The following is a 10,113-nucleotide window of genomic DNA, read 5'->3' as shown; positions in this document are numbered from 1 at the left end:
TAAACAACATGCATGGAATACAGTCAATTTAATTCTAACATAATCAGCTATAATCAGCTATAGTACACCACACAGCTATCTCACAATAAAATAATCAATTAAACTTCCATTTCTCCTAGTTTGCTTACCAAAAGGTGATATTGTGCTTTTTCCGCCAACTCAGTCTCACCATTATATAAATTTAAGTGAATCCCCTTGACAACCGGCTCATCAATCTCATTCCGCACATAACACTTTCATTTCGCACATAGCATTTTCATATCGCACATAGCACTTTCTTTTCGCATATAGCACTTTCATTACGCACATAGCTTGTTTCATATCGCCTTACAGGCTTTTCAACACATCAAGGGGTATTCACACCATAATTATATTCAATTTCCACCACTCCCTCATTTCCACATATCACCATTCTTGTAAGCAACTATATTAACATATTCTCATTTTCAGATATCCACAACACATCAAACAACAAACATAATATTTCAACGTATTTTCTCATTCCACGTAGACAATACCGTCAATCAAATCAAATCATCCATCACTCATATACTTCAGATAAATCAATGTCAGTATAAACAACAAATTCATATAACAGTAAAACCACAAATACAGAAGGCATATATGGATAATACTAATTATTTACTTACCTCGACCTTACAACGCTTTTATCTATCGAATAGATAGTGGTTCGGTCTTTTTACTGTACCCCGTATCCTATAATGAGTTATACCACACGCAATTAATATATCAAGAATATCGTAATTTCTTTTAAATATAATATTGAATATCATTTGTACAATTTCTAATAATTCTTTAATATTTCATTTCTATCGAAATACAAATATTCATTTTTTCTCTTTATTAACATACCATTTATTAAATATAATTTTCGGAATATTTCTATGAATTTTCTATCAATTTCTCGCTATTATACACTTTAATTGAACAATAATACATATAATTGCGTATTTGGTTAATAATTCTGATGGAATTATATAAATTAACTATAATAATACTTAAATCTAATAAATTTAATAATCTAATTGACCAACGATATCATTTTTATATCTAATTTAATATTTAATTCGACACTATTTTAAACAGTCAAACTCGTAAAATATTCCGACTAAATGGTATATCGCTCAATATAATCAACATTTAACAAATAAATTAATTAAATAATATAATTATATAAATTAATAAAAATTAAAATTACAATTCTCGTACCTCTGTTTATTCCTTTTTTTTCTTTTCCTTTCACCAAGACGGTGTGTGTGTTGTGCAATGTGTGTGTGTGTATTTAAGAGAAAAGAAACAAAAGAAATGGAGAGAGTGAGGCGGTGGGGGGTTGTGGCCCCACCTCCACTCTCAATTCTCTCTCTCTCTCTACATTTATATATATATATATTATATTACTTACTTAATATATATAGATTATTTACATATATATATATTATATTATTATTATTTTATTTATTTAATTAGACTTTTCTCAAAATATCAATTATGTCCTTCCTAATTTCTTAATTAATATAACTTCCCCCCAAAAATTATAACGAACTCCAATTTATTTCAGTCAAATTTTATTATATTCCAATTATGACCTATAATTTGTTTACCAATTAACTAAATTTTATAAAAATTTATCAATTAATCCCCCAATTATGTAGTATAATCTTTGGGGCGTCACAATTCTCCCCTCCTAATAAAAATTTCATCCTCGAAATTTAACTAACTTACCGGCTTAATGAATAAATATGAATATTTTCTCTCATGTTCTCCTGCATTATTTCTACAAACTGTTGCATAAAGAGGTTCATTCCTGGTTGTAGGGCATTTCTATTTTGGGATTCTAACCCCTGATATTCTGATCCTGAATCATGACCGGCAGGTACGAGTGGAGGACGAGGTAGAGGTGGTCGAGGTAAAGGAGTTGAGCAAGGAAATTAAGAAGTAAAAAAATATTTATGGTGAAGGTCAAATGGAGTTATCACTCTCCAAGAGAAGCCACCTGGGAAATTGAGGAAAACGTGAGAGAAAAAAATACCCATATTTATTGTCTGAGCCGGTAAGTTAGTTAAATTTTGAGAACGAAATTTTTATTAGGAAGGGAGAATTATGACGCCCCAAAAATTATAATATATAATTGGGGGATCAATTGGTAAATTTTTTATGAAACGTAGTTATTTGATAAATAAATTATGGGCCATAATTGGAATGTAATAACATTGAACGAATTAAATTGAAATTCTTTATAATATTTGAGAACAAATTATATTAATTAAGAAATTAGGAGGGACGTAATGAATATTTTAAGAAAAGTCTAATTAAATAAATAATAATAATAATATTATTATTTATATATATGTATTAGTAAATAATATATATATTAGTATATATATATTAATGAATAATATATATATACATATGAAAAAAGAGAGAGGATTGAAGTGGGAGGTGGGCCATTCCCCACCGCCTCAGTCTCCTCTCTTTACTCACACACACATACATAATATACACACATTGCACAACACACACACACACTTTTGGTGAAAGGAAAAGAAGCAGAGGTACGAAGAAGTATAATTTAATTTTTATTAATTTATATAATTACATTATTTAATTAGTCCGTTTATTAAATGTTGTTTATGCTAAGCGGTGTACTATTTAATCGAAATATTTTATGAGTTTGGCTATTTAAAATAGTGTCGAATTAAATATCGAATCGGATATAAAAATGATATCGTTGGTTAATTAGATTATTAAATTCATTATATTTGAATATTACTATAACTGATTTGTACAATTCCATCGGAATTGTTAACCAAATACGCAATTGTATGTATTATTGTTCAATTAAAGCATACAATAGCGAGGAATTGATAGAAAATTCATTGAAATATTCCGAAAATTACATTTCATAAATGGTGTGTTAATAAAGAGAAAAAATGAAGATTTGTATTTTGAGAGAAATGGAATATTAAAGAATTATTGAAAATTGTACAAATGATATTCAACATTACATTTAATAGAAATTACGATATTCTCGATATATTAATTGTGTGTGGTATAACTCATTATGGGATACGGGGGTGAGGTGAAAGGACTGACAATTAGCGATTGAGTAGAAAGAAACGTTGTGAGGTTGAGGTAAGCAAATAATTAGTATTATCTATATATGTTCTCCTTATTTGTGGTAGTACTATTTTATGACTTTGTGGTTCATGCTAACATTGATTTATCTGAAAATATATAAGTGGTGAATGATTTGATTTTATTGACGATATTGTGTACGTGGAATGAGAAAATACGTTGAAATATTATGTTTGTTGTTTTATGTGTTGTGGATGTCTGAAAATGAGAATATGTTGATATATTATTTTATGTTACTAGTTGCTTACAAGAATGGTGATATGTGGAAATGAGGGAGTGGTGGAAATTGAATATAATTGTGGTGTGAATACCCCTTGATGTGTTGAAACGCCTATGAGGCGAAAATATGATATGAAAAGAGCGATGCTGCGATATGAAAAAGCTATGTGCGAAAAGAAAGTGCTATGTGTGATATGAAAATGCTATGTGCGAAATGGAAGTGATATGTGCGAAATGAGATTGATTAGTCGGTTGTCAAGGAGATTCACTTAAATTTATATAATGGTGAGATTGAGTTGACGGAAAAAACACGATATCACTTTCTGGTAAGCAAACTAGGAAAAACGAAGTTTAATTTGATTATCTTATTGCGAGATAGCTATATAGTGTACTACAACTTATTATGTTGAAAATGAATTGACTGTATTCCGTGCATGTTGCATACTTATCTTATTTTGCTGTGTTTGGTATACATATATAGATAAGGCTGGTTATTTACTTATTAAGTGGCAGGCTCATCCCTCTATTGATATTTTCTTTCAGGAGTAGACTTTGAGGTGTCTAATTGTTGAAGATTAGGTTCACCGGCTATACTCAGGCATGTCGGGCCAGTATGCTATTTTCTCATCTTTGTCAGTTAGAGTACAAAACACATTTTATTGTATAAAGAGAACGTAGGCGTGGAGATTTACTGGGCGGATTACTTATGGTGTTTGATTTGTATATATGATGTTGTGGGTTGATTATGTCATTATGACGTTGGGATTACGTATGCAAATTAATTAGATGATTATTATGTGCATTTATATTTTTAAACACAGGGATTAGTATAAGTATGATGTTTAGCGTAGATATAGCCCTCGTAGCGAAGGGGGTGCTACAGTCAGTGTGTATGTATATATACATTTATATAAAATTATATGCATATATATATATATATAATATTATTGTACGTAGAACATTTAGTAAGCTATCTGCTATAAGTATATCACTATATTGAATGTTTAAGGTCTATACTACTCCTAATACTCGAAATATGCTCTCAGAGGTATGCCAAATTCTGCAAAACAAGAGAGTGTCAAGGCCAATCAACATGGGTTCCAATGATGACTCTCTAACGTTCAAGTTAATATGGGGCTCAAGGTCTCATAGAGAATGAGTGTTAAGATTTTGGGTGCAAAAATTGTACCTGATGCGGGAGAGCCAATACTTATACATGTCAGTAGGTTCTAGAATTTTACGTACACCCTTCATCTAAAATATGATCTACGGTACGCAGTGACCACACATACAAAAATTGAAATAGTGACAGACTGTGTCCCAACAGACAAAGTAATGCTTTTGTTAGTGAAGAATGCTTGTTGTTGTCGATAAATACAAAAGTATCTTGGATACCTCGGGTATTTAGGCAAAATAAATAATGGTACAATCTCTTCAATAAGCTTCTAATAATACTACTTCAGAAAGTCTCCTGGCAAGCCCTATATAGTACTTTCATTAGAATGGAGGCCTTTGCCAATTTAGAAGGTCCCTAATGTTGAAGGGAGTGCATCAGTCTGGGAAGCGCCGCGGAACCGCAAAAAATAAAATAATTACGATTAAAGCAAATAATTAAATCCCAGTAATGAGGTGTACCCTAGATCTTTTACCGAGCGTTCGGTGTAAAATAAAAAACAAGTACCATAGAAAAATATAAGAAAAACGAGAAGCATAAAAGTAAATGAAATTTACCCTCGTTGTCCTTCTTATTCGGCGACAAGCGTTGATTCCTCTCCGCTTCCATTTTCGGATCCGTCCATGGAAAGATCTTGATCTGGAGATCCTCCAAAGAATAACACACCACCACTAAAAGGATGTAGTGATATCGTGCTAGCAAAACTACAAAAGAGGCACAAGAATCAATACCGTTATTGATTAATGTTTGATCCTTGTTTCTGTTTCGATCACTAAGGTCATGAGAGAGTTTTTGGAGAGGGAGAGAGTAAAATTTCATGGGTGAGGTCTGCATGGAGCTTCTTAGTCGGCTAGGGTTGATTTTAAGTGTTTTATATGTGACCTAGTCACGCTACACCAAGGAGTCTTGACCTAGCAAGACTCCAACAATCATCTAACACTTTTAAGCCACCTTGTGACTGATTTCAATGCGCCTTAAGGTACCAATTCGTCCACACCACACCCAAGGAGGAGTTAACCTAGCCATGGTCTAACGAAGGCCTAGGGCTTGCATTTTAAAGAACCGGGCTTGACTAATTAAAATTAAATCAAGACCACGTCTTATGGATTTCAAATCAAACCTAGTTTAATTTATAAGCCCAACATTAAAATATCATTTAATCCAAGTAAATAATCCAAGCCTTTTATTATCTCTCTTTAATTTATAAATCCAATTTCTAAATCGGACCAAGCCCAATAAAATTAATCCAATTAATTTTAATGGCTAACTTGAAATTCTAATTAATCCAATTAATTAAATTTCATGTCATTCATCCGATGCATTGGTCTAAATAAACAATCCAATCATTTATTCTCTTTAAAAATTAATTTATTAATCCGACTCTTCTGGAATTAATTCCATCCCATTATAATGCTAGGATGTGACATTTTAGGTTCACCCTCAGCTAGACTTGGGTGTGTGTGACCAATACAATTAATTAAATTAATTTTAATAAATTATCTCTGATTATCCCATAATTAGAAATAGCCTGTGACCATGGGTGGCCGTGTAGCAACAGTCATGGCACTATAGACTAGGTGAAACATGGCGTAAATATTTATGCTCTGAATTCATACGAGTACGGTCCTATTGTCAACCTTCTTTCGACCTTAGTCTAGAGCATGGAATCTGGCGTCGGTTCCCATCTTTGACTATGGAACTATGCTTGATACTCGAGATGTGTTTCATCAACTAATCTGATCTAGGAAACCTATCCCTTATCGATCAATCGCTTTGGCAAAAGACTTTTAGAGTCTAAACCATCTTAGAGCGTATAGGAGACTCTCTTTCATATACTAGCAAGAGACAGATCCTCTCTTGGAATCCACCATCCTTGCTACCAACTCTGATTGCACTGGATAAATCTTGTAATGACCATGCCTCACGACATGGCCACTGCTCATCATATCCAAGATATAGTCTTAGTATGCACATGACTATAGTGATTCCTCAAGTCCGAGGACTAATCTCGTACTATCGTAATCGAGAATCCCAGTCATAGTGACCAAGCCTTAAGAGGCTTCCATATGACAATTTCAGTGAGTCAGTTCAGTCCGCAGACTATCTTATCAACTAACCTACTAAAACTACACAAATGACTTATGTCTCCTACCGATGAAACACGGCTGCAGTACTTAGTCTAAGTCTCTATAGGATCTTGAGATCCTCGACTTGAAAAGTTTCACACCGACCCATAGGACTTGTTTCATAGCTGCCAAAGCTATGCGCAGCCTAACTCCACGGGTTTCACCTTTAAGTGTGTAGGTATTTCGTTGTGACATTGAAACCCTGTTCTATATCAGTGGTAAGCAAAACGAAACACACTGCCTACTTGATAGACTTACCATATTCATCAATTTAATATTATTTGATAAAGATTGGCGAATGACAAACAACAAATATTAGAATAGGTGACCTAAAAGCCAATTAGATTGGCATACTTGTTCAGTGAATAAAATAAGTATTCGCTATTGGCATTTCCTTTATTATGCTCATTATATATATGTTTGTATTTCTTTTAAGCATCACAACAAAGCCCACAGATCATTTTAACAATTGGGCAACGGTTGGACTACGCATTGGATAGCAGTCCTGAAACCAACTGTCGAGGGTTGAGTATGAAATGTTCCAAGTCGAGGATCTCGAGAACGAGCATTGAGTGTCCTATGTAGACTTACATTAAGAATCACATTTATTTGATGAGTGTCGTGTTTCATCGATGACAGACGTTGGACGTTTATGCAACCTTAACGGGTCGATTAGCTAAGTGTCGAATCGACTGAACTGACTCGCGGGGTCGTCATATGGAAGCCTTGGAGGTTTGGTCGGTATGACTCGAATCCCCAGCTCTGATAGTGCAGGAGTAGTACTCAAACTTGACGAATCACGGCAGTCACGTGCATACGATAACTATATCTTAGGCTTGTAGAGGTCTTTATAGGGACTCAAGCAAGCTTCTATGTAGTGGAACCTAGAGCTCACCAACAAATTGCTCACATCTCTTTCGCTGTTCAACAGCTCAATCAGTTCCTACAATCACCTTGCACCTCTCACTTTTCTGATGCGCTACACATCCTTCGATATCTTAAAGGTACATCCCACACTAGTCTTTCCTTCCCTTCCTCTGGCTCGGAACAACTTGTGGTTTGATGTATCCTGCGGTCGTGCTTGGATTCTCGCCGTTCCATCACTGGTTTTTGTATCTTCCTTGGGTCATCTCTCATCTCATGGAAGACTAAGAAGCAGGCCACGGTCTCCAGGTCCTCTACCGAAGCGCAGTATTGTAGCATGGTTTCCACGGTCAGCGAGCTCCGTTCAATCTCTTTCCTACTCCACAGCCTCGACATTCCTAGTTTGCTCCCGATCCCATTCTAGTGTGACAACAAGGCTGCCCTTCACAATACGGCCAACCCTGTTTTTCACGAGCGCACCAAATATCTAGAGATCGACTGCCAAGTTGTTTGCGATCACTTCAAACTTGGCTTCATTGCTTATTCTCACATTCCCCGTTCTGCTCAGGTCGCCGATCTCTTCACTAAATCCCTCACTGCTGCAGATTTTGCTCGCTTCCTTCCCAAGCTGGGCCTCTCTTCCTTGGCTCCAGCTTAAGGGGGGGCTGTGAAGAATGTGCAAGTCCTCGAGGTTGCATCGTTGCTCTTCAGGTCGCTTACAACCTCAGCCTGTAGGTCGCTAGCTATCTCATATTTTTTTGTCTTTTTTGTACAGTTTTGATCTTTTGTACTTTTCTGTATTATTAATCTGTTTGTTAGAATTTTTCTGTTGTTCCTAGATTTGGTTGGTTTGTAGTTTGTCAGCTAGATTCCTTTCTCTTTTATTTATACACTAGCTTCTATTGTATTTTTCTCGATGATGAATGATGGTTTGTATTTATACTGATTTGAGAATGGAGATTTTGTCTTCTCTCTCAAACTTGAAATTTCTACAAAATTCAACTAATCTATGATGGAATGTTTTAGTCTCTCCTTTCTCGAATTACAAAATAGTGCATGCCCAAATTACAGTTTTAGTTCCATAGGATAGGAGTTCAACACTTTATTTTACGAAATTTTTAAAATGCTTATAAAATTTGAAAAACCCGACAAAGTTAATCATATACTTTACGAATTTTTCAAAATGGTCGAAAATTTGAGAAAACATGACACATTTATTTCCACAAATCTCATAAAGTAGAGGACTAAATGTATCGGGTTTTCCCCATTTTGAGACTATTTTCGAAAATTCCATAAAGCAGTGGACTAAATATGCCCGACTTTTTGAATTTTAGGATCAATTTGATATTTATTTAAAATAAAAGACTAAAAGTATTGAATTCCTAACTAAAAATACAATTTTGCCAACAATGCATATATAGGAAAAAAATGCATATAGTGTAAAGTTGTTTATCCAAATAGTCCAATTTCAACTGTTTTTTTTTTTTTCACTTTTAAATTTTGCTTCAAATACTTTCAATTTTGAACAGCTAAACTTACAACCTTTTTACAACTATTATTCCCACCAAAATGGTAGAAGGTATATACTTGCTTTTGAACTATAACTAATGTTTCTTTACTTGAGTACCATATTTCTTGAAATGCTTGTCCAACTAGCCTAATTTAGCGTTAAAAGATCTCGAAAGATTTAGATTGAACACTCTAAAAGAAATATTTTGTGTTTCCTTCAAGTGTTTTTGTTGATTCGTCAATTGTTTACTCTGTGAATTAATTTGTTACATAAAGAAGAAATATTAAAATTTCTAGTTCATCATAAAACATAAATGTTATTTTATTTTACTAAACTGTATATTAATATTAATTATTATGTACATATTAATTAATTGTGTCATTAAATTTAAATTTTGATGTTTGATATATTACTTTAAGTTAATAAAATTACTCTGAGATCACATTACTTAAATTTTATTATCCAGTATTATGTTATAAGTTTGTTGAACTATACAAATTTTCACTTTTAGAATGATCGCTCTTAATTATTTGTATTTACCGCTTTCGCTTGCGCATTCTCGGGGCAATCCACTCACATTTTTGTTGATTTCAAGTGGTATCATTGACCGATTCGATGTGAATAAGCATGATAACGTGATTTTATTGCTTTTGAATCATGTTATTCATTTTGCCTATTCTTGTATAATTATATGAGAAAATTAACTTGTTCAATTTTTGTAATTTTTTGGATGATTTAAGTATTTTAAGAAAATTGAATTTTCTAGTAAAATATTTACTTTTATTTTCAGTTTAATGTGTATAAATAAAAAAATATTTTTTAAGGTATTGTAGTAGTGCACTGCTGACTGGCAGTGTAGAGCGTGCGCTCTTAGGCGAGTGTTGTCACTGCGGCCGACGGCTAGGCCGTTTTTTACCGTTTCTTCCAAAAAATTGAATTTTCTAATTTCTCCATATTTTCTTAAAGATATTTATTTTTTGTGATTTAATTTTGGATAATATTAGATTTTTTTCTAGAATTAAATTGCTTTAATTTATTTGGTTGGTTTGCGTGCATTGGATGCA

General features: G+C 33.4%; 1 long non-coding RNA gene across 1 annotated transcript; it reads left to right on the top strand.

Annotated features, from left to right (window-relative positions):
- The first annotated feature begins 2,530 nt into the window (after window positions 1-2,530).
- LOC148784397 (uncharacterized) lies at window positions 2,531-4,168 on the top strand. The gene is made up of 2 exons (XR_016063819.1): window positions 2,531-2,573; window positions 3,919-4,168. It is a non-coding gene; the product is annotated as an uncharacterized LOC148784397 (long non-coding RNA).
- Window positions 4,169-10,113: the final 5,945 nt, after the last annotated feature.

This window comes from Sesamum indicum, linkage group LG13 (assembly GCF_026168435.1).
Source record: "Sesamum indicum cultivar Baizhima isolate 11 linkage group LG13, ASM2616843v1, whole genome shotgun sequence".
NCBI lineage: Eukaryota > Viridiplantae > Streptophyta > Magnoliopsida > Lamiales > Pedaliaceae > Sesamum > Sesamum indicum.
The sequence above is the reverse complement of the archived record's forward strand: the minus strand, read 5'-3'. Positions and strand labels throughout refer to the sequence as shown.